We start from the raw sequence: 27,325 nt of genomic DNA, 5'->3' as shown, positions 1-27,325 counted from the left end.
CTTTTGGACTCCTGACCTTTTGAGAACGAATGCACCTGTCCATTCAACAGTGAACGCTGTTTGGGGTTGGTCTATATGCAGGATGCCTTTTCAGAAATCCACGTGAGGCGTCCATCTAACTCGTCTCCCATAACAATTCCAGCCGTGTAATTACGTCGCGCGTATTTCCCGGCGAGGTTGTTCTTGGCCAGAGTGTGGTCCAGTCGGGATTGCGATCAAACAGGCTATTAACTCTGCCTTAAAGAGAGAGCCCCAATCTCAACCTCATTCCGGCCGTGTGATGGCTTCTACTCAGGCTAACGTGATTATTAACAAGTTTTATATTGGCACCCTGAAAGGGGGTTGTGAGATCTGGGCTGTGCCGTGGCCCACGCCGGCCTGGCCTTCCCCTCTGGGTGGTAGATCTTGATGGACATGTTTTTTCTACACCACAAATCTCCCTTCACGACGCGAGCCGCAGAAGCCATTATAAATGGCAGAAATCATTTAATCATTTAATGGCATCATACGGTTCGTACCCTGAGCTGCCCGGCCCCTTTTCTACCCATTTGTCTTTCTCTCTCTTTCTCTACTGTTCACTCTCTCCGTCTTTCTGCCTCTCTCTCTCTCTGTCTCTCTCCCTCACTCTTTCTCTCTCCTTCTCTCTCTCCCTCTCTCTGCCTCCCTCCTTTCCTCCCTTTCTCCACCTCTGGCTGTAGTAGCAGAGGAGGTGAGCACTGCTGTATCCCCCCATTTCTCTCTCTCCCTCCCTCCCTCCCTGGCTGTAGTAGCAGACCAGGTCAGGCTACAGTACGTTGGTCATGGAGGTGAGCGTGCCTCTCCCCCCTCGTAAACACGGCCATGACAGGTGGCAGGAAGGCACGCAGGCTCCGTAGAGGGAGCAGTACAGAACAACGGCAAAAACAACATCATCGGGCTACAGTATGTTGGTCTTTTCACTTCAATGTTAGCTGACTTCCTGCTTACCCGGGGAAAATGCTAGTTCTGACTTCCTGCTTACCCGGGGAAATGCTAGCTCTGACTTCCTGCTTCCCCAGAGGAAATGCTAGCGTTGACTTCCTGCCGGGCTTTCCCAGAGAAAATGCTGACTTCCTGCTCCTCATCTGCATGTATTTTGTCACACTGATTGACCCTGACATTCTCCAGACCTTCAGAGCTAACAGCCATGTAACAGCGGAGACCAGCATGTTTATGCTGTCAGGACCAAAGGTCAGTTGTTACTGAGCGACTAACAGGGTGTATTATATCTCTTACTAGAGCAGCAGAGAGGAAACATCTCAGAATAAACAGTTTCTAAACGATTTCCAGGTTGATTCTGTGGCTGGTAGAACGTTTTTGGGGGTTCCTACATTTCTTTTTTTTTCTTTTTCTGAAGGCTCAACTGAGGGGACAACTCCCCCAAAAAGATTTTGGTTCAAGACGGCACCTTTTACCTTTAATTGTCACTTCAGATGACCTCTTGGGATCTAGAGGAGATCTAGAGGAGGCTTCAATTGTGTTGAATAATAACGCTTCCATAGTTCAAATCCCGCTAAGGGGCACAGATATCACATCTGGTGACTGATGTCAGCCACATATCACCTGAGGAAGGGACAGGGAAAAGAAGGGAGCGAAAAGATAGAGAGCAGCGGAAGAGAAAGGATCTCAAGGTTTGTGTTTTCCTCAGGCATTCCTTAACGAGGAGACGAGGAGTACACAAGGGAGAGAAAGAAAACGAGAGAGGAAACGGTTAGACTGCACTCCCTTACATAATGCATGATGGGCCATTTTACGTCTAAGCGCCTGGTGAATTTTTCATTAGATCAGCTTGATCAAGTTTTGCCATGAGGGAAAACAAGATGCGTTCAGAGTGGACAGGAAGCCCCTCCCTGGTCAAGATGGATGGCGCAGGCGGAGCGCTGGGGACGAAAGATCTATTATTTAACGCGTTAACGGTGGATTGTTGCTAAACTGCGGGTTGGCTGCTGCCCTTGCCAGGTACAGCCCCCTGTAACAGGGGGCAGCCTAGCCTGGCACAGACTTCCCACCAACACAAGAGGACACACAACTAAGTTAGGCTTTTATTATCATAGTGGAGCACATAAATGACGTAATCTTTCAGTTGGTGATACAAGCATGAAAATTGACATGAGCTGTTTCCATGGGTCACTTAACAAGAAAATGGTCCGAGCCAACTTGCATTTTCAAGATGGCCGCCATCTCAGTGGAACAGTTAAGTGATGTAATTGTTTAGTTGGTGATACAAGCACTAAGGTGGTGGGTGGCCATCTTGAAAATGGCCGCCATCTTGACATTTTAAGTGACAGTGAGCAGTTTCTTGTCAAGTGACCCATGGAGACTTCTCATGTCAATTCCCATGCTTGTATCACCAATTGAATAATTAGGCTACATCACTTAACTACTCCAGTAAGGTGGGCTGCCATCTTGAAATCTCAACTGGTTGTGAGCAGTGTCTTGTCACATGATCCATGGAGACTGCTCATGCCAATTTTCATGCTTGTATCACCAACTAAACATAACTTAACTGCTCCACTAAGATGGTGGCCATCTTGAAAAATGGCCGCCATCTTGAAATTGTAATGTGCTGGGAACATTTTCTCATTAAGTGACTCAGGGAGACTGTTCATGTCATTGTCATCTTGAAAATTGCCGACATCTTGAAAATTCAAGTTGACTCGGACAATTTTCTTGTTAAGTGACACATGGAGACTGTTCATGCCAATTGTCATGCTTGTATCACCAACTGAACGATTCTGCCTAAAATCAGCTCTTAGCCGCTCCACTATCGGCTTGTCAAAAGTCAAAAAACTTTAACTGAAGAAAAACCCCTTAACCTCTTTATACTTCAGGGCCATCAGTAGTCTGCACATCAAGTACCTTTCTAATCTATTCCATTTCAAAGAATGCTTTAGTATTCAGTTTTATTCTGGTTCTGATCTGTTCTACGATGGCTCGGCCGCCGCCGCTGCGAAGGCTCCTTTCATCTTGATGGAGATGAATAACCTGCTCAACCTGCGGCTCAAAAGCAGTGATCCTGGGATCCCGGGCGTGGAGCCGCTCCCCGCCATACGTGATGACTCGCGGCCTCGCCATCCACGGTCCACGCTCTTCAATCTGCGCGCCACAACTTTGAAGTGAAGGGATCGTTAAATCCAACCTCAAACACAAGCTGTTTTTCCTACTACCTAAATGTCAAATATTGATATAATCTCTACGGTGGAAATGCCTTAGGGCAGTTTCTCAACCTGTGGTAAATACAGGGTCCTTGGGAGAGTGTTTGTTTAATATATATATATATATATTATGTTTCAGTAATATTGTATAAGCCCAATAAATGTAAGAACAAAATAAGACTTACTGTTCTAAAATGAACCAATAGGCTTATTCCAACTCACATATTCTTGAATTGCTATGCACAAATAAGGATATGAGTCAAAAGAGAGTCAAGTGTCATGGATGCCATCAAATGTGTCAAATTGTTACTTTTTGTGGTGCAAAAAAGTGTGATGGGAGGGGGGGGGCTTGAAACTGGCCCATATAAAGATCATTAATGTTAAATATGTATACAATAGAAGTGACTGTTAGGGCTTCTTGTATACTAAATTATATATATTGTTGTGAGGAGATGGGGTCGGTGGCTATTCAGGATTTTTTGAAATATGCCAAGTGTCCAGAGCTCAAGAAGGTTGAGGGCCACTAAATTAGGGTACGGTGTCACCACAATGAAGATTCAACTTTATTCTATGGTCATCTACTGTGTCCTACCGAGTTATCCTGGGTTCTACTACAACATATACGGCTGGAGAATAGGGCTTGCCGTTGTATCTGAACTATCCCTGAACTTATTACGTATTCCACCTTATTCTACTATGCATTATTCTTCATTGTAGTGTTCTATATGTGGAGTAATAAGTACGAGACTTGCTGTGGTCTGAGCGTGCTCCAGATGGTGGATGAAGCAATTATACCGTAGCTGGAGGGAGACTGGATACCTACCGTACCACAACGTATCGCTTTGTCTCGACGGCGTTTATCGATTAAATTATCTAATTTCTAAACCTTTATATCGTCGCTATCCACTGTACACACAGCCGGGAGCAAGGCAGCGACGGGGGCACTGCTGTGAGGCGCGAGGCGCTCTAGAACGAGGCGGGGGGGGAGGGGGGAGGCGGTAGGGGGGGGGGGGGGAGAGAGAGAAACCCGGCTCCGCGACCGTGGACGCCCCCGCGCTCGGCCTGCCGTCATCGTCTCGCCGCGGCGACATGTGAGGAGATCGGAGATCTCGAGCCGCCCGGAGCGCCGTCTGGAGCGCCAACCACCGGCGCCTTGTTGTCCAGAGCACGGCAGGACTCGACACAGGCCGCTTTGTCTGGTGTTATGTAGGTTTCGAACCCGCAACCCCCAGCCGTTCGGCCAGCGGCCACTGCTCCAAACACAGATGTCCAATTTTGGGGGGGGGTGTTGTGGCAAGTATGCCTCGTCAAAGTAACACCCGTGGTGAAGAGGTGCCAGCCAGGGGAAAACAAACCCGCAAATGAAGTGGGTCGTCACACGCCAAGCTCTGGTGCAAAAATGATTTAATGACAGCGGCAACAATTATCTCTGATTAACCCTGATGAAGGAGCAGAGCTGCTTCAAAAAAACGTGTTTTTTTTGTGTCATTAAATATTTTCGCATCAGAGCTCGAGGGTGCTGCGACCCTCTTCATTGTCACAGTATGAATACTTTCCACATCGCCGAATGTACCGCAGTGATTAACAGGAAACGGCTTTGTTGGCTGATGACCAGACAAACCCACACTGAGGTACAATATAATGGAAGAGACTAGCTGTGTGTGTGTGTGTGTGTGTGTGTGTGTGTGTGATTGAGTGGCTAGCTGCATACATAATAGGACTGGTATTATTGTCCTGTGGGATCAGCCCATGATGCCCCTGGAGGCACAGGGACTGCTGGGAGCTGCGGTCAGCCTCGTCAGTGGCGTCCGGGGACCAGGTCAAAGTGCTCAGTCCAGGTTCCTGGTCAGGGACAGGACTGGAGAGCATCTGTTCTTCTGCATGTGTTTTTTGTGGGGAGAACATGCAAACTCCACACAGAAAGACCCCACCAGAGCACCTTTAGTCCTGGAGAGGACATGCCTCCAGTTCCAACAGTGCTCCGTATCTCTCTCTCTCTCTCTCTCTCTCTCTCTCTCTCTATACCTCTCTCTCTCTATCTCTCTCTCCCTTTCTCTCTCTCTATACCTCTCTCTCTCTCTCTCTCTCTCTCTCTCTTTACTTTATTGATTGTTTATTTGAGCAGGGACAGTCGACTCTCTCTCTACCTCTCTCTCTCTCTCTCTATCTCTCTCTCTATCTCTCTCTCTCCCTTTCTCTCTCGCTCTACCTCTCTCTCCCTTTCTCTCTTGCAACAGCTACTGCGTGTGTTTGTGTGTTTGCGTGGGTGGGATAGACAGACGGACAGACAGACACACACAGACAGGTAAATACATTTGTAGATGGCTGAGAGAGATGGAATGGACCAGTGATGGGAGGAGAGGAGAGGAGAGGAGGGGACAGGAAAGGGGATGGGAGGAGAGGAAGAGAAGAAAGCAGGAGAGAACGGAGGGTTTAGCCGAGGCCGCGGCGGAGCGGAGGAGGGGAGCGAGAGGAGGAACAGACGACGGGAGGAGACGAGAGAGGGAGCGCGACCCCCCCCACGCGCGCTGTCTCTCCTCCGAGCGCTCTCCGCTCCTCGCGGCGCCGGCGTGCCCCTCCAGGTGTTCGCCATCTGCCGTTGTCTTGTCTGGAGTGATTCACAGAGTCGACTCAGGACACCCTCGCTAGCCACCTGGCCATCCGTATTTGGCGTGGTCTCTTTCATAACAACACCCCCCCCCACTCCGTCACCCCCCCCCCGCCACTCGTTGCCGACTTGATGTGTCAGCGCTTTAGAATGGATGAGTTGAACTGTGAATCACTGTGACTCGAGCACAGCGCTGCTCTCGCGGTCTCAGACAAGCTCCCAGCATGCTCCTGGTGTGTATGTAAATGACCAAGTCAGTTATTTCTACTGTCGGAAATGCTTAATCTTAATGTTCTCTTTAGGAGCACAGGGAGGCGGGCTGTGGGGGTTCCGGGACTGTGTGTGTGTCTGTGTGTACTGTGTGTGTGTCTGTGTGTCTGTGTGTGCACATGTGTGTGTACTGTGTGTGTGTGTGTGTACTGTGTGTGTGTGTACTGTGTGTGTGTATACTGTGTGTGTATGTGTACTGTGTGTGTGTGTGTACTGTGTGTGTGTATACTGTGTGTGTAAGTGTACTGTGTGTGTGTGTGTACTGTGTGTGTGTATACTGTGTGTGTAAGTGTACTGTGTGTGTGTGTGTACTGTGTGTGCGAGCAAGAGAGAGAGAGAGAGAGAGAGAGAGTTTTAAAGTGGTAGGTGTGTGCTGTATGCGGCTCCTTGACCTTCATGCACACCGTAGCCGTTCTGGACTGAGAATGAGAGAAGTTTACTTATGCGATGGAGAGAGCGGAGTGGTAGAGGGAGGGAGGGAGATTGAAGGAGAGGAAGGAAGCAGATTAAGAGATGGAGGGATAGAGGGAGAGAGAGAGAGAAGGGGTGGAGAGGGTAATGACGGTAGATGGTGATTGTGAGAAAGGGCGAGAGAGATTGAGGGAGAGGGTGGAGAGAGAGAGATCAGGAGAAGGAATCAGAAGGAATAGAATAATGGAGAGAGGGGTTAAGAGGGATGGATGGAGAGGGGGAGAAGAGAGATGGAGAGAGCGAGGGAGAGGGAGGGAGAGAGAGGGATGGATGGAGAGTGAGAGGGGTGGAGAGGGAGGGAGAGAGAGAGGGATGGATGGAGAGTGAGAGGGGTGGAGAGAGGGAGGGAGAGAGAGAGGGATGGATGGAGAGTGAGAGGGGTGGAGAGAGGGAGGGAGAGAGAGAGGGATAGATGGAGAGTGAGAGGGGTGGAGAGAGGGAGGGAGAGAGAGAGGGATGGATGGAGAGTGAGAGGGGTGGAGAGAGGGAGGGAGAGAGGGATGGATGGAGAGTGAGAGGGGTGGAGAGAGAGAGATGGATGGCAGTCAGGGGAGGGAGGTTTTACAGCAGGGCCTTTGGGGCTGTAAAGAAGGCAATCAGAGCCTCTCTCCCCCTCTCTCTCCCCCCCCCCCCCCTCTCTCCTTTCCCTCCTCCCTCAGTGTCTCAGTGCCCGGGGGGGGGGGGGGGCGGGTTCCAGACTGAAGCATCCCTCTCTCTTTCTCTCCTCTAACTTCCACAGGTGTGGTCATCAAACACACGATTAGCATAGCCACGCCTCATAAACCCTCCATTAAACACTAAACTAGCCCTTTAACCGTCGCCTTGACACCTCCCTGTGTGTCTGTGAGAGAGAGTGAATTATATATATATTTATTTTTTTCACGCGCGCGAGAGAGAGAGAACGCGTGTGCGTGCGTGCATGCGCGCGCGTCGCTACGGCAGAGCGACCCCGCCAAGGGCGGGTGATAAAGCTGCTGGACCTCAAGGACGAGGGGTGCGCTGCGACCGAGACAATAACTAATACCATTTAGCTGGGGCCCTCTGGTGGGGGCTTCTGGCGGGGGTCCGCCGGCAAGTTGGCCCCCGGCGCACGGAGGCTTTAACATGTCATTACCAGCGCTGTGTCACTCCGCCGAGGGGCCGCGCTGGGGTCTGCGGACCCCGGCCGTAAGTCACTCCGCCCCCCCGGGGCCGGCCCTGCGGCGGGCCCTAAGTAATGACAACATAAAGCAAATTTACAGCTGTTGCCACTCGCGCCGGGGGAAGGCGGGGCTGATATACGGCCCCACCCCCTCATACCCGTCCCCCCCCCAACCCCCCTCTCCCCTCCAAAAAGACCAGCTGCTGGGAGTTGCGCCGAGTTCATCATCCGCCCGAGAGCAAAGTATCATGGTCGTAAATTGTAAATTGCGTCCTGCCAGAGAGCCGAGGGGGGGGGGGGGGGGGGGGTTTGGGGTATCGGTCAAGGTCTTGAGGGACAGGGGGGGGGGCAGAGGAACCATTACAGGGTGGACTGGCTGAGAGGGAGGAGAGAGAGAAGGAGGAAGGATGGTCAGACGGCGGGTGGGAGAGAGGGATGGAGAGAGACTACTGGCCCAGTTTCACCAGCCAGTGTGACCTTCTGATACAGCCTGCTGACTGGGTCATGGACTAAACAGAGGAGGAGAGGAGAGAGAGAGAGAGAGAGGAGGGAGGGGGAGGAGAGCACAGGCCAGGAGAGAGAGGAGGGAGGGGGGAGGAGAGGACAGCCCGAGAGAGAGAGAGAGAGAAAGAGAGAGAGAGAGAGAGAGAGAGAGAGAGAGAGAGAGAGAGAGAGAGAGAGAGGGGGGGGGGAGGAGAGGACGGCCCAGGAGAGAGAGAGAGACAGACAGGACTGGGTGGGACTGGTGATGGAGAGAAGAGAGAGAGTGAGAGAAAAGTGGAAAGAGTGAGAGTGAGTGGGGAGGGGAGGCAACAAGCAGGAGAGAGAGAGCGGTAGAGAGAGCATGGATAGAGAGAAAGGTAGAAAAGAGAATGGAGAGAGAGACAAAAAAGGAATGAAGAGAGAGAAAGAGAATGGAGAGAGATAATGGAAAAGGGATAGTAGAGAAAGAGAATAAAGATAGAGAGAGAGAGAGAGAGGTAGAAAAAGAGAATGGAGAGAGAGAGAGAGGTGGGGGACTTTTTTATTCATTCCTCCCTGGAATTCCCCAGTCTTTGTCTGATGGGAAAACCAATATAACATGGAAAGAGCCAATATAGGAGTCAATATAGATCTCATATAGATTCACGGCTCCATTTACTCTCAATTTACCCTCGACGCTCCCGCGTGGCCGTTTACGCCTCCGAGACCCGGGGGGCTACTTCCTTCCTCCAGGTTAAATAGATCCACAAACGTTCTCACATCAGACACTTGTAAAATCTGACATGAGTACCAAGAATGGGGACATTCCGGAAGAGACCCCATTTAAGTAGACATAAAACAAAACAACCCACAAAAGAGGATGTGATTGTGAGGAGCTGGACCAAAGGATTCTCTGATAAGAAATAACAGTCGGGTTCTGGGACAGTAAAATGGACCGTGGAAAGATGGAGAGCGGGAGGGAGGGAGGGAGGGAGGGAGGGAGGTGGAAAGATGGAGAGCAGGAGGGAGGGAGGGAGGGAGGGAGAGAGAGAGAGAGAGAGAGAGAGGAACAGAGAGAGAGAGAGAGAGAGAGAGAGAGAGAGATGGAGAGAGAGAGAGAGAGAGGGGAACAGAGAGATGGAGAGAGAGATGAGAGGGAGCAAGAGAGAGATGGAGAGAGAGAGATGGAGAAAGAGGGAGAGAGAGAGAGAGATGGAGAAAGAGGGAGAGAGAGAGAGAGTGATGGAGAAAGAGGGAGGGAGAGAGAGAGAGAGATGGAGAGAGAGAGAGAGAGGTCACCGGGGGGGCGGGGCGTGGCAGGTAGACAGCCAGACATTACAACGAAATAGCAATCCCAACAGGACCTCCCAGGTTAAATAAAGGCTGAATAAAGTAAATACACAAACAGGCTGTGTCCTGCCGGTGGACCCCTGGTCTGGACCCCTGGTTTGGACCCCTGGCCTGGACCCCTGGTCTGGACCCCTGGTCTGGACCCCGTGTCTGGACCCCTGGTCTGGACCCCTGGTCTGGACCCCTGGTCTGGACCCCTGGTCTGGACCCCGTGTCTGGACCCCTGGTCTGTTCGGACAGAGCTGCCCTCTCACGCCTGACCCACTGCCCAAAGAGACCCACCTCCCTCAACACGGTTACAATACCCAGGCACATTCACACACACACACACACACAGACATACACCAGTGTTTGCCATGTCTCTCCTATGATGTTTTTAGCCTCTCTTACTCTGAAAATGTAATTTAATGTAATTTATTGCTTTATAAATGTTCTTAGCGGTAGACAAACATACTCCAGGAGCTTGCTCGATCGCCTTGTTGAGAGGGGTCAGGGAAGAATTTTTACAGCTCACTTATCTGGCCCCTGGGTGATACTGTTTTTTTGCTTCCCTCTGGAATATGTAGAGAGTGGGTCGTATGCCCACCTCCCTTGTTCTCTGTAAAGCGCATTGTGTTGCCTCTGGGTATGAAATGCGCTATACAAATAAAGCTTTGATTGATTGATTGATTGAATACCTGCCTGGATACAATTACCTCCCCTCAACACACACACACACACACAGACACACACATAACATATTCAAATCCCCGCCAATATTCTGTATCCCCTCTAACAAGCTGTTTCCATGGTGAGCATATCTGCGTGTTGACAGACTTCCCCGGGAGCGCCTGGTCCACGGTACAGATAACCCTCTCCCCAGGATACCTGCTTAAGCGCCGAGGTGGCTAGCGTTAGACACAGTGCAGCCTGGGTAACGGCTGCTTATAATCAAGGGAACCAGGGTGAAACGGCGTCCAATTACTGGCGCTCCCGCCGAGGGTTGGGAACGCCGCGGTCCCCGGCCCGGCCGTGAGGGGGACACCCGCTGTGTGGTGGGATTCGTCTTCAGTGTCTTTTATGTCCAACACTTCTACTCGTTTGACATTAATGAGAGTATCAGGTATGTGTGTGTGTGTGAGAGAGAGTGTGTGTGTGCGCGCGCATGAATGGGTTTGTGTGTGTGTGTGAGTGAGAGAGAGAGAGGGATAGTGTGTGCGTAAATGTGTGTGTGTGTGTGAGAGAGAGAGAAGAGGGAGAGAGAGAGAGATTGTGTGTGCGTTAATGTGTCTGTGTGTGTGTGAGAGAGAGAGAGATTGTGTGTGCGTTAATGTGTGTGTGTATGTGTGTCTGTGTGTGTGTGTGTATGTGTGTGAGAGAGAGAGAGAGAGAGAGAGAGAGGGAGGGAGGGAGGGAGAGAGAGAGATTGTGTGTGCGTAAATGTGTCTGTGTGTGTGTGCCTGCGCGTTTGTATGCTTGAGTGTGTGTGTGTGCGTGTGTGCGTGCGCTGAAGAGAGAGAGATAAGACCCCTCAGTGTTTCTGACTGCCGTCACACGGTGGGACTTGAACCCAGCACCCTGTCAGAGCCCCGCCCTGTTCTAACGTCAGCAGGGCCAAGGTGGGCTGCGGTGATAATGTCCTGACCAGTCTAATCTCCTTAAGACCACGGACCACCGGGACATGGGCTTAGGGAACGTAACAGGTGACCTGAACCCAGAGTGCATGCGTGGGCAGAGAGTACCGTACACAGCGGGTGCTACTGTAACATACGGTATGCGACAAGTACAATACATTCATGTCATAGCCGACCTTTATGCTGTAAATCAAGTCAGAACCGGTTTCTGTGACCCAGGGAAATGTCTGACACACATCTCCATTTAATTTTCATCCCCCCCCCCCTCTTTCTCTCTCTCTCTCTCTCTCTTTCTCTGTCGGAGAGATGTGTGTGTGTGTGTGTGTCTGTGTGAGTGTGTGTGAGTGTGTGAGTGTGTGAGAGAGAGAGAGAGAGAGAGAGAGAGAGAGAGAGAGAGAGAGAGAGTGTATCTAAGTGGATCTGTCTAGCTCAGACCATTGACGACTGGCTGTCTTCTTAGAGCCGGTTCCCTCTCCTAATTGGCATGTCTGCGTTCGTGTGCCTTCCTATTGGCCACTGATGAAAGGGGTGCAGAGCTGGTTGGGGGGGGCAGCCACGGACACACATACACACACTCACTCTCTCTCTCTCTCAAACACACACACACTCGCTCTCTCTCACACACGCACACACACTGGGAGACGGTTAATAATTGAGAAGGCATCTGTTCCAATTAATATGGCCCTTCAAATCGAATCCCTATTTAAATTTCCTAACTGGGTCACTTGTGTAGGGAGACAAAGATGAAGAGGCTTCTGGGGCGCCCCGGTAGCTCATCGGGTAAGGCGCACACCATATGAAGGCTAGTCCTTCGCGCGGCGGTCCTGGGTTCGATTCCCGTGTCCTCCCCTCTCTCTCTCTCCCACATTTCCTGTCTCTCTACACTGTCCTATAACATTAAAGCTGAAAAGCCATAAAAAAGGCTTCTTTAACACACACACACACACACACACACACACACACACACACACACACACACACACACACACACACACACACACACACACACACACACACACAATCAGAGCATATGGGTTAAATCACAGGAGGACCACTTTCGCCCCCCCCCCAATCTCAAAAATAGTCTTCACCCCCTCTCCGGCACGTGATTGGCTGGAAATACAGCTCTTAAAGATGACTGCAAAGATCCATGCGACCCCACACGCGCACAAACGTGACGTGACAAACCGTCGCATCCGCCGAGCGGAAGCCAAACCGAATCCTAAAAAAAGAACTGCTCTCCGAGGAACCTTCCTGGAGAACTTTTCATCGGCGGAGAATAGAACCCTCCTGGTTGGGTCTTGATCAGATGCTCAGTGGAGTGGAGTCGTGCCATCTGAACTGTGAAAATACCTCCAGTATGTAGGGCATGGCAGAGAACTCCCAGGGTGAGGCTTGTAGCAGACTGGTATTATTGGACACTTGCTAGAGAGAGCTCACACATTCCCTTCTGTCTCTGTGACAGACTGTTTCTCTCTCTCACACACACACACACACACACACACACACACACACACACACACACACACACACACACACAGACACTATGCACGCACGCACGCGCGCACACACACACACACACACCCTCCTCTTTAAACCACCTGCTTCCCTCCCACTTCTGCCCTACTGCTTGCCTCATCTCTCAGCCAACTTCCTGTTCCAACCTTGAACCTGCCTACTAATCACCTCAGTGTGATGTAACAAGATGTGTGTGTGTTTGTGTGTGTGTCCATGTTAGCGAGCATGCGCATTTGTGTGTACGTGTACATTTCCGCCTTGTTAAAATTGTGTGAATACAAGATGCATGTACATATATATCATCGGTGTGTAATCGTGCGTGCGTGTGTTTGTGTGTGTGTGTGTATGTGCGTGCGCGCACTTTTACGAACGCAATGGTTCGAAGAGCCGAGCGTGCGCATCCGCTCTGAGTCCGGAGTGCGCCGAGTCCGGGGTGCATTAGTTATGACCCAGAGGGTGGGACGGAGGACGTTCCCTTCCTGCTGGCGACGGCGGCTCCGCCGTGGGACCGCCCCGCCCAGCCCCCGGGGGACGCGGCGGTCTCCTCCGCGTACGGGCCGTTGAAAGGACGGCGCCGCGCCGGGATCGGCGGAAAGGCCGCGAGGGTTTTTACCGTACTCGCCGGTGCGAAGGCCGAGGACTTTAGATGTCTGATACTTCGACGGGATCCGCATTCGCAGTCAAGGCAGAGATGCAGAGACGCCAAGGGCAAACACTCAGCTTCATGTCTAAAGGTATTCTATTTGAGTTGTCAGTCTTAGAGAGAGAGAGAGAGGGGGAGAGAGAGCGAGAGAGAGAGGGGGGGGAGGAGAGATGGAGAGAGAGCGAGGGGGAGAGAGAGAGAGAGAGAGAGAGAGGGGGAGAGAGAGTGAGAGAGAGGGGGAGAGAGAGTGAGAGAGAGAGGGAGAGAGAGCGAGAGAGAGAGAGGGGGGGGGGAGGCGAGATGGAGAGAGAGATTTGGGACAGAGGGTCAGGGTGGGGGTGGTAGAAAGATGGTGAGAGAGTGAGAGAAGGGGTGATAGAGAGATTCACACTCTGGCACTGCATGCAAAGCTAGTTTCTTTGTAGCACATCTCAGCAACAAGGCGATTCGAAATGTTTTACATGAGACGTTAAAAGCATCAAGACAAAGTGCAACACATAAAAGGTTGTATAAAACGAAATGCAGAAAAGGACATAAGGAGTGATAGTCCCTCCCTCCCCTGCCTTCCCTCCATATCAAATAGAGCTCTGTTCGCATTACACACACACACACACGCGCACACACACACACCAGGATGAGGGGACATGTCAGGCATGTACTATGATTATGATCCAGGCATGCTCTGATAGTTGCACATATTCAAGTTCAGATCAGACAGACAGACAAACAGGCAGTTGTACCTGTGAAGCTCTCCGTCCGAGGAGGAGAGCAGACAGACAGGCTCTCTGATGGGTTTGGTTCTGTAGTCAGGTCACAGATCTAGCCCTGTGTGAACTAGTGTGTGTGTGTGTGTGTGTGTGTGTGTGTGTGTGTGTGTGTGAGTGTGATCAGAACCAGCTGGCCTGTTTTTCCAGACATCTCAGTGTTTTATTCTTAGATCCCCTCTCAGATGGCAGTCTGTGAAAGAGCACAGCGCATCTACACACACACAAACACACACACACACACACACACACACACACACACACGCACACGCATACAAACATACACATTCTGGGCCAAACACACATATTGCTCTCATTGGCCACTCAGCTGAACAAACATATGCTCTTGGCGGCGATCAATACGCAGATCAATAGGGTATCTGCGGTATCAATAGGAATATGAAATGGCCCTCATTGGTTTGATTGATCTGAGGTTTGGAGGTATGGCTTTGCCTGGCCGCGGGGGACAGGAAGTGACTTCACCTCCTGCGAAAGTGGTTTCCCCCTCCGAAGGGGATCAGCTCAGAGACCGTCGGTCCATTAAAGGGAACAGTGCTGCCCTCCCCCGTACCCCCAGGAGGTGATGCGATGGTAAAATGCTTTGTGAAAAAATGTCACATGCTTCAGATGAGGGTCCCAAGCACTTATCCCACAGCCACAGCTGCCAGTTGGCCTCCCCTTTAACTTCGTAGGAGTGGAATAGATTCCAGATGAGACGTATACACTAGAGTCAGTCTAGACGTATACACTAGAGACAGACTAGACATATACACTAGAGTCAGTCTAGACCAGGGGTGTCAAACTCAAATACACAGTGGGCCAAAATGTTAAACTTGAACAAAGTCGCGGGCCAACATTGAACAAATGAAAATTTTAATATGGACCCAAACAAGGTTTGCTTTAACATTGAATATGCACTTATCACTTTCGCTTTTGGTGCGCATCAATGGTGTGCACTAACATATGTGAATACGCCCTCAGACACAAGTGTTGGTGCTCCATCTGCTCAGTAGAGAAGCTTGTAAAACCCTGACTGTCCTACAGCCAGGCACACAGACAGACAGCCGGCATGCAAACAGACAGCCAGGCAGACAGGCAGGCAGGCAGACAGGCCGGCAAGAAGGCAGACAGGATTGAATGAACAGGAACAGAGCAAACACAGCGGCCGGCTAGGTCAACACAGGTGTCTCCATCACAGTGAGACGTTACATAACGTAAAGCTTCTGTTTTCTGCCTTTCTTTTCGCCATTTTTAAGAAGTGGTAACACGGTTACAGTTGTAGTATGAGATTGCTATGACTACAGTCACAGAAGAGAGGGCGTTTCTGGGTCCTGTCTTGATTGACGCGCCAAAACAACAGCAGAGCATTATGGGATTTGTAGTATTAGCGGTGAATGCGCTGTATAATACTGGCGGGCCAGCTCTAGTAGTCATTTGGTATTGCCTCGCGGGCCAAATATAATTACACTGCGGGCCAAATTTGGCCCGCGGGCCAGAGTTTGACACCCCTGGTCTAGACGTATACACTAGAGTCAGTCTAGACGTATACACTAGAGTCAGTCTAGACGTATACACTAGTCAGTCGAGACGTATACACTAGAGTCAGTCTAGACATATACACTAGAGACAGTCTAGACATATACACTAGAGACGGACTAGACGTATACACTAGAGACAGACTAGACGTATACACTAGAGACAGACTAGACGTATACACTAGAGACAGTCTAGACTTATATACTAGAGACCGTCTAGACGTATACACTAGAGACAGTCTAGACGTATACACTAGAGACGGACTAGACTTATACACTAGAGACAGACTAGACGTATACACTAGAGACAGTGTAGACGTATACGCTAGAGACAGACTAGACGTATACACTAGAGACAGTCTAGACGTATATACTAGAGACAGACTAGACGTATACACTAGAGACAGACTAGACGTATACACTAGAGACAGACTAGACGTATACACTAGAGACAGACTAGACGTATACACTAGAGACAGTCTAGACGTATATACTAGAGACAGTCTAGACGTATATACTACAGACAGTCTAGACGTATACACTAGAGACAGTGTAGACGTATACACTAGAGACAGTCTAGACGTATACACTAGAGACAGACTACACGTATACACTAGAGACAGTCTAGACCAGGGGTGTCAAACTCAAATACACAGTGGGCCAAAATTTAAAACTTGAACAAAGTCGCGGGCCAACATTGAACAAATGAAAATTTTAATATGGACCCAAACAAGTTTTGCTTTAACATTGAATATGCACTTATCACTTTCGCTTTTGGTGCGCATCAATGGTGTGCACTAACATATGTGAATACGCCCTCAGACACAAGTGTTGGTGCTCCATCTGCTCAGTAGAGAAGCTTGTAAAACCCTGACTGTCCTACAGCCAGGCAGACAGACAGACAGCCGGCATGCAGACAGACAGCCAGGCAGACAGGCAGGCCGGCAAGAAGGCAGACAGGATTGAATGAACAGGAACAGAGCAAACACAGCGGCCGGCTAGGTCAAGACAGGTGTCTCTATCACAGTGAGACGTTACATAACGTTACGCTTCTGTTTTCTGCCTTTCTTTTCGCCATTTTTAAGAAGGGGTAACACGGTTACAGTTGTAGTATGAGATTGCTATGACTACTGTCACAGAAGAGAGGGCGTTTCTGGGTCCTGTCTTGATTGACGCGCCAAACCAACAGCAGAGCATTATGGGATTTGTAGTATTAGCGGTGAATGCGCTGTATAATACTGGCGGGCCAGCTCTAGTAGTCATTTGGTATTGCCTCGCGGGCCAAATATAATTACACTGCGGGCCAAATTTGGCCCGCGGGCCAGAGTTTGACACCCCTGGTCTAGACGTATACACTAGAGACAGTCTAGACGTATATACTAGAGACAGACTAGACGTATATACTAGAGACAGTCTAGACGTATACACTAGAGACAGTCTAGACGTATACACTAGAGACAGTCTAGACGTATATACTAGAGACAGACTAGACGTATATACTAGAGACAGTCTAGACGTATACACTAGAGACAGACTACACGTATACACTAGAGACAGACTAGACGTATATACTAGAGACAGTCTAGACGTATACACTAGAGACAGTCTAGACGTATACACTAGAGACAGTCTAGACGTATACACTAGAGACAGACTACACGTATACACTAGAGACAGACTAGACGTATACACTAGAGACAGTCTAGACGTATACACTAGAGACAGTCTAGACGTATACACTAGAGACAGACTACACGTATACACTAGAGACAGACTAGACGTATACACTAGAGACAGACTACACGTATACACTAGAGACAGACTAGACATATACACTAGAGACAGTCTAGACGTATACACTAGAGACAGTCTAGACATATACACTAGAGACAGACTAGACGTATATACTAGAGACAGTCTAGACGTATACACTAGAGACAGACTAGACGTATACACTAGAGACAGTCTAGACGTATACACTAGAGACAGTCTAGACGTATACACTAGAGACGGACTAGACGTATACACTAGAGACAGACTACACGTATACACTAGAGACAGTCTAGACGTATACACTAGAGACAGTCTAGACGTATACACTAGAGACAGTCTAGACGTATATACTAGAGACAGTCTAGACGTATACACTAGAGACAGACTAGACGTATACACTAGAGACAGTCTAGACATATACACTACAGACAGACTAGACGTATACACTAGAGACAGTCTAGACGTATACACTAGAGACATACTAGACGTAGGCCTATACACTAGAGACAGACTAGACGTATACACTAGAGACAGCAACCTGTAACTCTGTTTGCAGTATCAAGCCTGGAACTCAGAGAGAGGAAGAGAGAACGAGGAGGTAGTTAGAGAGAGAGGAAAAAAAGAGTTAGAGAAAGAGAGCGAGAGAGACAAAGAGAAATTAAGTGTGATAGAGAAAGAGAGAGAAAGAGAGAGAGAGAGAGAGAGTGTTAGAGCAAACTTGTTTCTGTCTTGTGTGCTTTACTTTACCGTCCTCCAAAAGACATTCAGACAAATGCATCTCTTTCTCCCGATGAATAATGGAAGGGCTTCCTGGGCCGCGGAGGTAGGCAGCCGTGGCTACTCTGCCGTGTTCAGCTAAAGCTCAGGCGCCGGACTAAATTAACTGAATGGTCTCCAGACCGGGGTACAGTTCCCATTAGAAAGCAGACGGATTTAACCGTTCAGCGCGGCAGACAGTGATTGGCCGCGGAGGAAGATGGATGAACCGCGCAGCGGCTGGGATTGGTGTCTGAAGGTTTTATTCTGTCTGATCAGCCCCATTCTATAACTCCTAATGACATTGTCTTGACTACTGTTATATACTACTTCATGAAGAAGGATACAAATATTGCTCCTCTGGTAGGGGAATAAGAAAGAGAGAGTGAGAGAGACAGAAAGACAGAGACTATCTGTTTCTACGGAGAGACTTCAGAGAGATGACCCCTCAACGCTGGACTCAAACGCACGCACACGAACGCAAGCAGAGCCAGTGATCTTATTATGATCTTATTTCTTTACACATAATGTAATTATGTATTTACATACGACAGTAGCCGGGTAGGAGGGGAGGGGGGGGGGGGGGGGGGGGGGGGACAGGAAGTTCGTACATACTGTGTCTCCTCTGAGTCGGGGTTCACCTTCTTCAGGGGACGTCCAGTTTGACTCAGTGGGTAGTCAACACCAAGCAGACCATCACCAAGATCAGATGCACGCGCGTATGCACACGCACGCACTATGGGGTGTGATTAGTGCCAGCACACCATACTGAAACGCTTGACTTGCGCCTACTTAAGAAGACGCGATGACATCAAACGTCTAAACCCAGGTGTATAATTTCCATTGACAAACAATGGAGAGACAGACGTCTCATAGCTGTAACGTACCTGTAACGCAGACGCTGTGCACATGTTGTTTACACACATCGTGTGCGCGACGGCAACACTACAGGTTAGATGCGCCTCACATATGCGACATCAACACTACACATGACAGTTTGGTAAAATCATAGGCAAGGCAAGGCAAGTTTATTTATATAGCACATTTCAGCCACAGGGCAATTCAAGGTGCTTTACATGAGACATTAAAAGCATTAAAACAAAAAGCAAGACATTATAGACATTTAAAACAAAAGGCAGGACAAAGTAAAGGCATTAAAACAAAAAGCAAGTCATTATAGACATTTAAACAAAAAGCAGGACAAATAGAATACAGGAATAAAAGTTACAGTGCAGTATACTGATAAACATAGCTCCTCTTAGAAAGCAGTGGCAAAAAGAAAAGTCTTCAGGCTTGTTTTAAAAGAACCAAGAGTTGCAGCAGACCTGCAGTTTTCTGGAAGTTTGTTCCAGATATGTGGAGCTTAAAAACTGAATGCTGCTTCTCCATGTTTTGTTTTAACTCTGGGGACAGAAAGCAGACCTGTGCCAGACGACCTGAGGGGTCTGGATGGTTCATAGCATATGAGCAGATCAGAAATATATTTTGGCCCTAGACCATTCAGTGCTTTATAAACCAACAGCAGTATTTTAAAGTCAATTCTTTGACAGACAGGAAGCCAGTGTAAAGACCTTAGTACTGGTGTGATATGCTCCACTTTCTTAGTCTTAGTGAGGACTCGAGCAGCAGCGTTCTGAATCAGCTGCAGCTGTCTGATCGATTTTTTAGAGACCTGTATACATGCCGTTACAGTAGTCAAGTCTACTGAAGATAAACGCATGGACAAGTTTTTCCAAATCCTTCTGGGACATAAATCCTTTGATCCTTGATATATTCTTCAGGTGATAGTAGGCTGACTTTGTAATTGACTTAATGTGGCTGTTGAAATTCAGGTCTGAGTCCATGACTACACCAAGATTTCTGGCTTTGTTTGTGGTTTTTAGCATTACTGATTGAAGTTGAGCACTGACTTTTAATCGTTCTTCTTTGGCTCCAAAGACAATTACTTCAGTTTTATTTTTGTTTAGTTGGAGAAAGTTCTGGCACATCCAATCATAGATGTACGTACGTACGTACGTCTTGTAATGTGTGCAGAAATTGCATAGCGACGTGTCAAACGTGCCAGTGCCTTGCTAGCGCAGCAGACGTGTTAGCGGCCGCACGTGTAAGGTCAGTTGCCTTTAAATCATAGCTGGTTCTAATCTCGTCCTTGCCAATTGGTAATGCATTCTCAATAAATGGAATTCGCACATGTTATGCAACTTGTTTTTAATAAAGCCTAATATCTGAATGACTCTTTCTTCGCAATTTAAAACAAATGTTCAGATACACGTGTTTCTTGTCAATAGAGGGCGCTGCAGCACCGTCAGCACCAGTTCGTGCGCGCTCTTATTTGAAAATGTAGCGATAGTGGAAATAAAACGACACATATCTAGGAAAAGTTATGCAAGGAGGGTCCTGGAATTTGATTGAGTGCAAATAAATATTCTTAATTTTTATTCAATATGGACAAATGAGCCCCGCTCGCAGCTTCTAGTGCCCGCCGACTTAACACGAGCGTGCAAACGTTACATGCATGTGCGCAAAAGTGGCACGGCACTTTTTACACGTCACCCTCTGAGAATGCGAGCGACTCGTAACGCGTGCGTATATGCACGCCTATTAATCAGCTCGCCAAAGTACCTTTATACACGCAATGCAGGCGACGAAAGCACTGAGTGTTTGTTACGCTGGCACGAATCACACCCAATAGCACGCACGCATGCACGCACGCACGCACTCACTCACTCACTCACTCACTCACTCACTCACTCACTCTCTCTCTCTCTCTCTCTCTCTCTCTCTCTCTCTCTCTCTCTCTCTCTCTCTCTCTCTCTCTCACATACACACGCACACACAACCATAATTAGTTGAATTCAAAGTTTATTCATTACCTGGTATAACATTCATTAATCAATTTATTCTATACCGTTTGATTTAATATGAGTTATACAGTATGTGCATCGTGTTATGAGTGGCAATGATACAAATAAATCCTTGTTGAACTGAAGTTAGAACACTGAAAACCCACAAACCAAAAGTATTATGTACTGTAACTAGAGGGGCTTGCACTCAGAGACAGACCAGTGCAGACCTCCGCCCCTGCCCCCCCCCCCCCCCCCCCCACAACTGCTCTCCCCCTTCCACGCCCCCCCCCCCCCCCTCCTCTACCTTTCCTCTACCTTTCCTCTCACCTCCCACTACCACCTCTTATGTGCTGTGCTCTCCTACTGGCTTTTTTAATTGGTTACTGAAGCACCACCTGATGTTTCCTCTTTCTGCTTGACATCTTTCCTCTCCAATTTCCAAAACGTTCCTAGTTTTGTGAAGACTTCCCATTCACATTCATTAACAGCCAAGCAGAGCAGTAGTGGAGGGAGGAGTGGGCTGGTTCATAGTCTGCAGACAGTAGTTTACAATATGTACGTTTGAGATGGGAGTTATACAGCCAATGACATGTTAAATATAGTCTATAGGCGAGATATAGTTTTCTATGAAGGCAATCATTTTAATGTGCAGACACTTTATTTTCATCCACCTGAAAGTGTCTGCAGTTTACTTTGAATGCTTGAAGTTTACATTATCGTTTAAATGCAAGTTGAGACACTAGTCTATATACAGTAACAGGTGTCACTGTGTTGCTTGGCAGTATTGTCTTTACGCTCACTTGCCCATGCTGGGTTCGATCTTGGCTGTACAGAAATCATCACACTTCACACTAACAGATAGTATACATAAAGCATTAAACATGGCAATTTAGCGGACTCTATTGAGGTAGCCTACAGAATGCATCGCTTCAACTATCCACACGAATGAGAAATTTAACGTTATGGTGCATTCTATTTGTCTCGGGAGGTGCGAGTGGGAACTGGCAATGGTCACGCCCGAGCGTTCTACCTTCCGGATCGAGCTGAAAAAGTAAATAGACACCAGCCTGTTGATGCGAGCATAACTGATCATGGCTGGATCATGGATGTATTATAAGAAGTGGATAAGGCATGCAAAGATGGCGGGCCATTCAATCCAATGAAAGTTGCTCAGTGGCGCATGAAGCAAGCCCCCATGGCCAGGAACAGCCAGTTTTTAGCGTAGTGGCCAAGCTCGGTATTGCAAGTGGCGCAAAGAACCTGAAACCTATGAGGAAACTGAAACCTAAATCCCCCACTACACTGAAGTTACAGTAATATGGGTACTGTAGAGCCACCTATGAATGAATCATGGTAAAATGTAATGGTGAGTTCCTTGGCACATGCTGCACCCCTCCACCGAGTTTCATGCATATTGGGCTGGTAGTTTTTGTTTAATCCAGTCCGCATGCAGACAGACACACACACACACAGACACACACACACACACACACACACACACACACACACACACACACACACACACACAGTCAGACAGACAGGGGCGAAAACATTACATTCCGCCCTGCGGGGCTTTGCCCCTGAGGCCAGCACCAGATATCAATTAAACATACTAGTGTACAGTACATATATTTGGCAGGAGGTCTGAAGGTTGACGCGCATGTTTGGACAAACACCTCCAGGCTGTTGGTGTTGACACAGCGGGCCACATTCCTGGGGTAGGTGAGGAGAGATGAGGGCTTGCCGGGTACCGCCCACAGTCTCCCCATCCTGGTTCCACCTGTTCAGGTCCTGTTCCAGGAGGTACAGCTGGAAGCTCAGTGTGTTTGCACTGGTTCCTGGGAAAACCACAACATATACAAATGAGAAAAAAACATACAAACTATGTATAATATACACCAACCTGGAATGAATCTGTTCAGGTGGCAGTGAAAAGACTCCATGAGGTCTCTGCCGTTCTCTCCAGGTTTCTCCTACAGTTCATGTTTTTACGTTCAGATACAGTAATGACATGGATATATCTACAACCACTACCAGCTTTCTTACCTAGGCTTAAGGTGGAGTAATAAATTGCTTTATTTTGTCCCCCCTAATAAAAATATGACTTTTACACCACATCCACCTAGCCAACTCCGTCTGTCATAACAAGAGCAAGACAAGCCCCATGGGAACAGGATCATTACGCATGGAGCGGAGGCGGTTATCCGTACGTGGCTTACTAATGTTACACCGTACACAGTACACACTGGCTAAACATTGGCTTATAGCCTACCGACTGACATTATTTGAATTTAGTAATTTATAAGCTTTGGTACCGTATATTCTGGCGTGGCAAGCTAGCTGAGGTTAGCATGATTGCTAACGTAGCTGACTGAAGTTGATTATTGACACCCAACAGCAAAATGATAAAATGACTGTCATGAGCCAGGTAGGTAGGTAGGTAGTCTACACATTGTTCTTGTCAACACAGCTTAGTCTAGTTGGCCAACTAGGTAAGTTAGCAGTCTAACAACGTTAGCACCAAGCTATGCCAACTGTTGCCTATGCTGACTCAAGTTGAATGACAGTCGACAGCAAAATGATACAATTTCTGTGATTATAGTTAGATCACTAGGTAGGTAGCATAGCAGGTAAGCAAACCTTAGCTCTTGTCGACACAGCTTCTGAAAATGAAAATTATGAAATTATCTTGTGCGATGGATGGAAATCTAACGTATGTGGCTATTTAAGAAGGAAATAAAAACATTTACTGCTTACTTACTTTGATCTGCTTTAGCTCACTGCTGTGCTGAGAGACGAAGTTCCAACGTATTGTCCTTCACCCCCCTCCCTCACCCCCCTCCCTCCCCTGCTTAGCAGACTGGTTCCTCAGCTTCAAGTTTTGGTTTAATTTGTGTACCCAGCCAGTGATTTGGATCGGCTCCCAAATTTAATGGGTCCTTAGTTAGAGAGTTAGAGAGAGAGAGAGAGGGAGAGAGAAAGAGAGAGGGAGAGAGGGAGAGAGGGAGAGAGGGAGAGAGAGAGAGAGAGAGAGAGAGAGAGAGATATGATGCTGTTTTTGAGACCACCTTACAAGACACTAAACACCAAACCAAATACGATACAGTTATATTCTTTAAAAAACAAAACACAACATCCTCAGCCCCACCTCCCACACAAAAACACACAGTAGCACCCGGTACACACAAAATAGCACAAGATCACAAACAAACACTAAGCCCATTCACCCCATCCTACACAACGCTCTTCCCAGAGACCAGGGAGAAGGGAGAGGGAGAAAGAGAGTGTGTGTGTGAGAGAGAGAGGGTGGCATAGAGAGACAAATGGAGTAAGCGTGGCGGAGAGTTACAGTGTGTGTGACCTGGGAGACATCTTATTTGTTAAAAGACGTGCCCCCTCTGTTAGTTAATTAAATGTTTGATTCTAACCGGTTTAGTTTTTACTAATCCCACTTAATTAGGGTAATTAGGATGTTCCTGGAGCCCAGAAAGAGAGCAAAAGGCTGGAAATTAATTTCTGTTGTATTGTTTGTCCTTCCTCAAGTCAAAGAAAAACAAAACAGAACAAAGGCGTGGAACCAGCAACCCCCAGTTGGTGAGGCGGTAGCAGTGCAACAGATGTGATGGGTTCTTTGTTGTGTTTGGTTTTTCTTCTCGCTGCCAGAACAGAAGGCCCCAGACGGCTCATCTATATTGGACAGAAAGTGGCTGAATGGAGAAACACTAAATATAACCGGTCTCACATCTTACATCTGAGCTCTTAATTTGAAACCCGGTGTTTTTCGGAACAACACGTTCCTCCTCAGGCTCATCCTAACGTGGAACACGACGTTGGCTCTTCTCTGAGTTATCAGAATCGGAATCTTACTTTGTTTTACTGCCATTGCAGTTTTGCCACGTACTAGGAATTTGCTTTCGGGCACGGCGCATAACATGGAGACAACATGGACAGATGGAGAGATAGATACTTTATTGATTCCCTTAGGGGAAAATTTGGTGTTTCAGCGATGGAAATTACAGCAAGGATGGAAATTACAGCAAGGATGGAAATTACAGCAAAGATGGAAAAAAGAAAAGAAAAAGCACTAGATGCAAAGTAGTAAAAATAAAAAAGGTGGAAGGGGAAACACGTACATAATACTAGTGCAAAATAAGATTAAAAAAAATAAAAAAATATACAAAGTGTAGTGTGGTCACTGTATATACAGTGCATGTGTAAAGTGTAATGTGTACAGTATGTGAGTGTGTGTGTGGCGTGATATGTAGTGCTATGTACACTACGTTCGGTGGTCATGTGCAAGTGTCTCTCAACAGTGGCCGGGGGGTCCGGGTGGGGGGTGGGGGGGGTGGGGTGTTGAGTCAGAGGGGGATAATGAGGTCATCAATGAGACTGGTGGCCATGTGGAAGAAGCTGCCTCTGTGGATAGCTTTTAGCATGTAATGTTTTTCAATTGCTCACTTCCTGAATGGAAATGGAATAGCTCTTAGCTCTGGTATGGACAGATAGGGTATTGATGTCAAGCTGGGAGGAACAGATGGTTCACTTACTCGCTAAACACATGTACAAATTGTAAGCCACTTTAGATAATAGTGTTTGCTAAACCACTAAAATATAAATACACTTTATAGCTTGTGATACACAACACAGGTGCAAGCGCTGGTCTCAAGACAAATCAGTCAGAACTGTGATGTGAAATGTTGTTTAGCTATTGAAAAATGTGTCAGATCTTGAGATTATTGAAAAAGACACATTTAATAATGTTTAACAACGTTTAATTTAAACCCACTTTGCTCAATTATCCACACGCCCCCCCAAAAAGCAAATCTACAAGGAAGTGTTTTAAATCAAAACAGATTGGCAAAACGGATTGGCATCTCAAATGCAATTTTCCAACTAATATGCACAGCCGTAGCAGCGCTAACTAACTGTCAGCAGTGAGGAGGATATCTTCACTGGAGCAGCCCGCCCAACGCCCCCCCCAACCCCGCCCGCGCCCCCCCCCCCCCACCTCGTCTGCCCTCCAGCCACCGAGCCCTCCACACGCGCTAATGCATATCATATGATTATCCAATAAGTGATTAAAGTGAGAATGTAAGACTACACTCCCTCCTGCCTCCTAATGTAAGATTAGCCTCCCTCCTGCCTCCTATCTCCCCTCGTGGCCGACGAGGCGCTGCTGCTATTTTTAGCGTCCCTGGGAAAGTGGGATGCGAGGGGCTTCCTGGTGATCGGAGCAATGATGCGGGCTTCTGTGTGGCTGGAGTATTACTACAGATTAGAGAGAAGGAGAGAAGGAGAGGAGGAGAGAGAGGAGCTGGAGTATTACTACAGATTAGGGTGGAGGAGAGAAGGAGAGAGGAGAGAGAGGAGAGAGAGGAGCTGGAGTATTACTACAGATTAGAGAGAAGGAGAGAAGGAGAGGAGGAGAGGAGGAGAGAGAGGAGAGAGAGGAGCTGGAGTATTACTACAGATTAGAGAGGAGGAGAGAAGGAGAGAGGAGAGAGAGGAGCTGGAGTATTACTACAGATTAGAGAGAAGGAGAGAAGGAGAGGAGGAGAGGAGGAGAGAGAGGAGAGAGAGGAGCTGGAGTATTACTACAGATTAGAGAGAAGGAGAGAAGGAGAGGAGGAGAGAGAGGGGAGAGAGGAGAGAGAGGAGCTGGAGTATTACTACAGATTAGAGAGAAGGAGAGGAGGAGAGGAGGAGAGAGAGGAGAGAGAGGAGCTGGAGTATTACTACAGATTAGAGAGGAGGAGAGAAGGAGAGAGGAGAGAGAGGAGCTGGAGTATTACTACAGATTAGAGAGAAGGAGAGAAGGAGAGGAGGAGAGAGAGGGGAGAGAGGAGAGAGAGGAGCTGGAGTATTACTACAGATTAGAGAGAAGGAGAGGAGGAGAGGAGGAGAGAGAGGAGCTGGAGTATTACTACAGATTAGGGAGAAGGAGAGGAGGAGAGAGAGGAGCTGGAGTATTACTACAGATTAGAGAGAAGGAGAGAGGAGGAGAGAGGAGGCGGGCGGGAAGGAGAAAAGCCTGGTGAGGTCATCCGTGCTCGCGTGGATCAATCTCGCCAGGCTCGACATAAATTTGCGCGCAATTCATTTGTCCTATGAGGCAGCCACGGGGGCGTGGCTTAGGAGGTGTGACGACGGCGACAAGCGATATATCTGGTTCGGTCTTCCGGCGGGTTGAAGTTAGCCCGTTAGACAGATGGTTCATCCAATCACCTGCTAAGTACTGTAGTTTTGAAATGTGTCCTCCCTTTTCCAAACGTTTTCCAGCTAAGCCTTCCCAGATGGTTGTGTGGAACAAACCATCTGGCGCATCAGGTTAGGGGGAGGAGGGGGACTGTGTGAGGGTTGGTCTCAGAGATAGTAGCGCTGTATTTAGGAGGGAGCCCCACT

General features: G+C 48.2%; 1 protein-coding gene and 1 pseudogene across 2 annotated transcripts in view; one reads left to right on the top strand and one right to left on the bottom strand.

Annotated features, from left to right (window-relative positions):
- grid2 (glutamate receptor, ionotropic, delta 2) overlaps positions 1-27,325 on the top strand; it is a gene marked incomplete at both ends in the record, with an annotated part of 437,190 nt that overhangs the window by 21,909 nt on the left and 387,956 nt on the right. The gene's annotated exons all lie outside the window — the stretch shown is intronic.
- LOC311310750 overlaps positions 1-27,325 on the bottom strand; it is a 35,457-nt pseudogene that overhangs the window by 6,972 nt on the left and 1,160 nt on the right. The window lies entirely within an intron of this gene.

Source organism: Borostomias antarcticus (genome assembly GCF_949987555.1).
Source record: "Borostomias antarcticus genome assembly, chromosome: 6".
Lineage (NCBI taxonomy): Eukaryota > Metazoa > Chordata > Actinopteri > Stomiiformes > Stomiidae > Borostomias > Borostomias antarcticus.
This window is presented reverse-complemented; position numbering and strand designations above follow the sequence as displayed.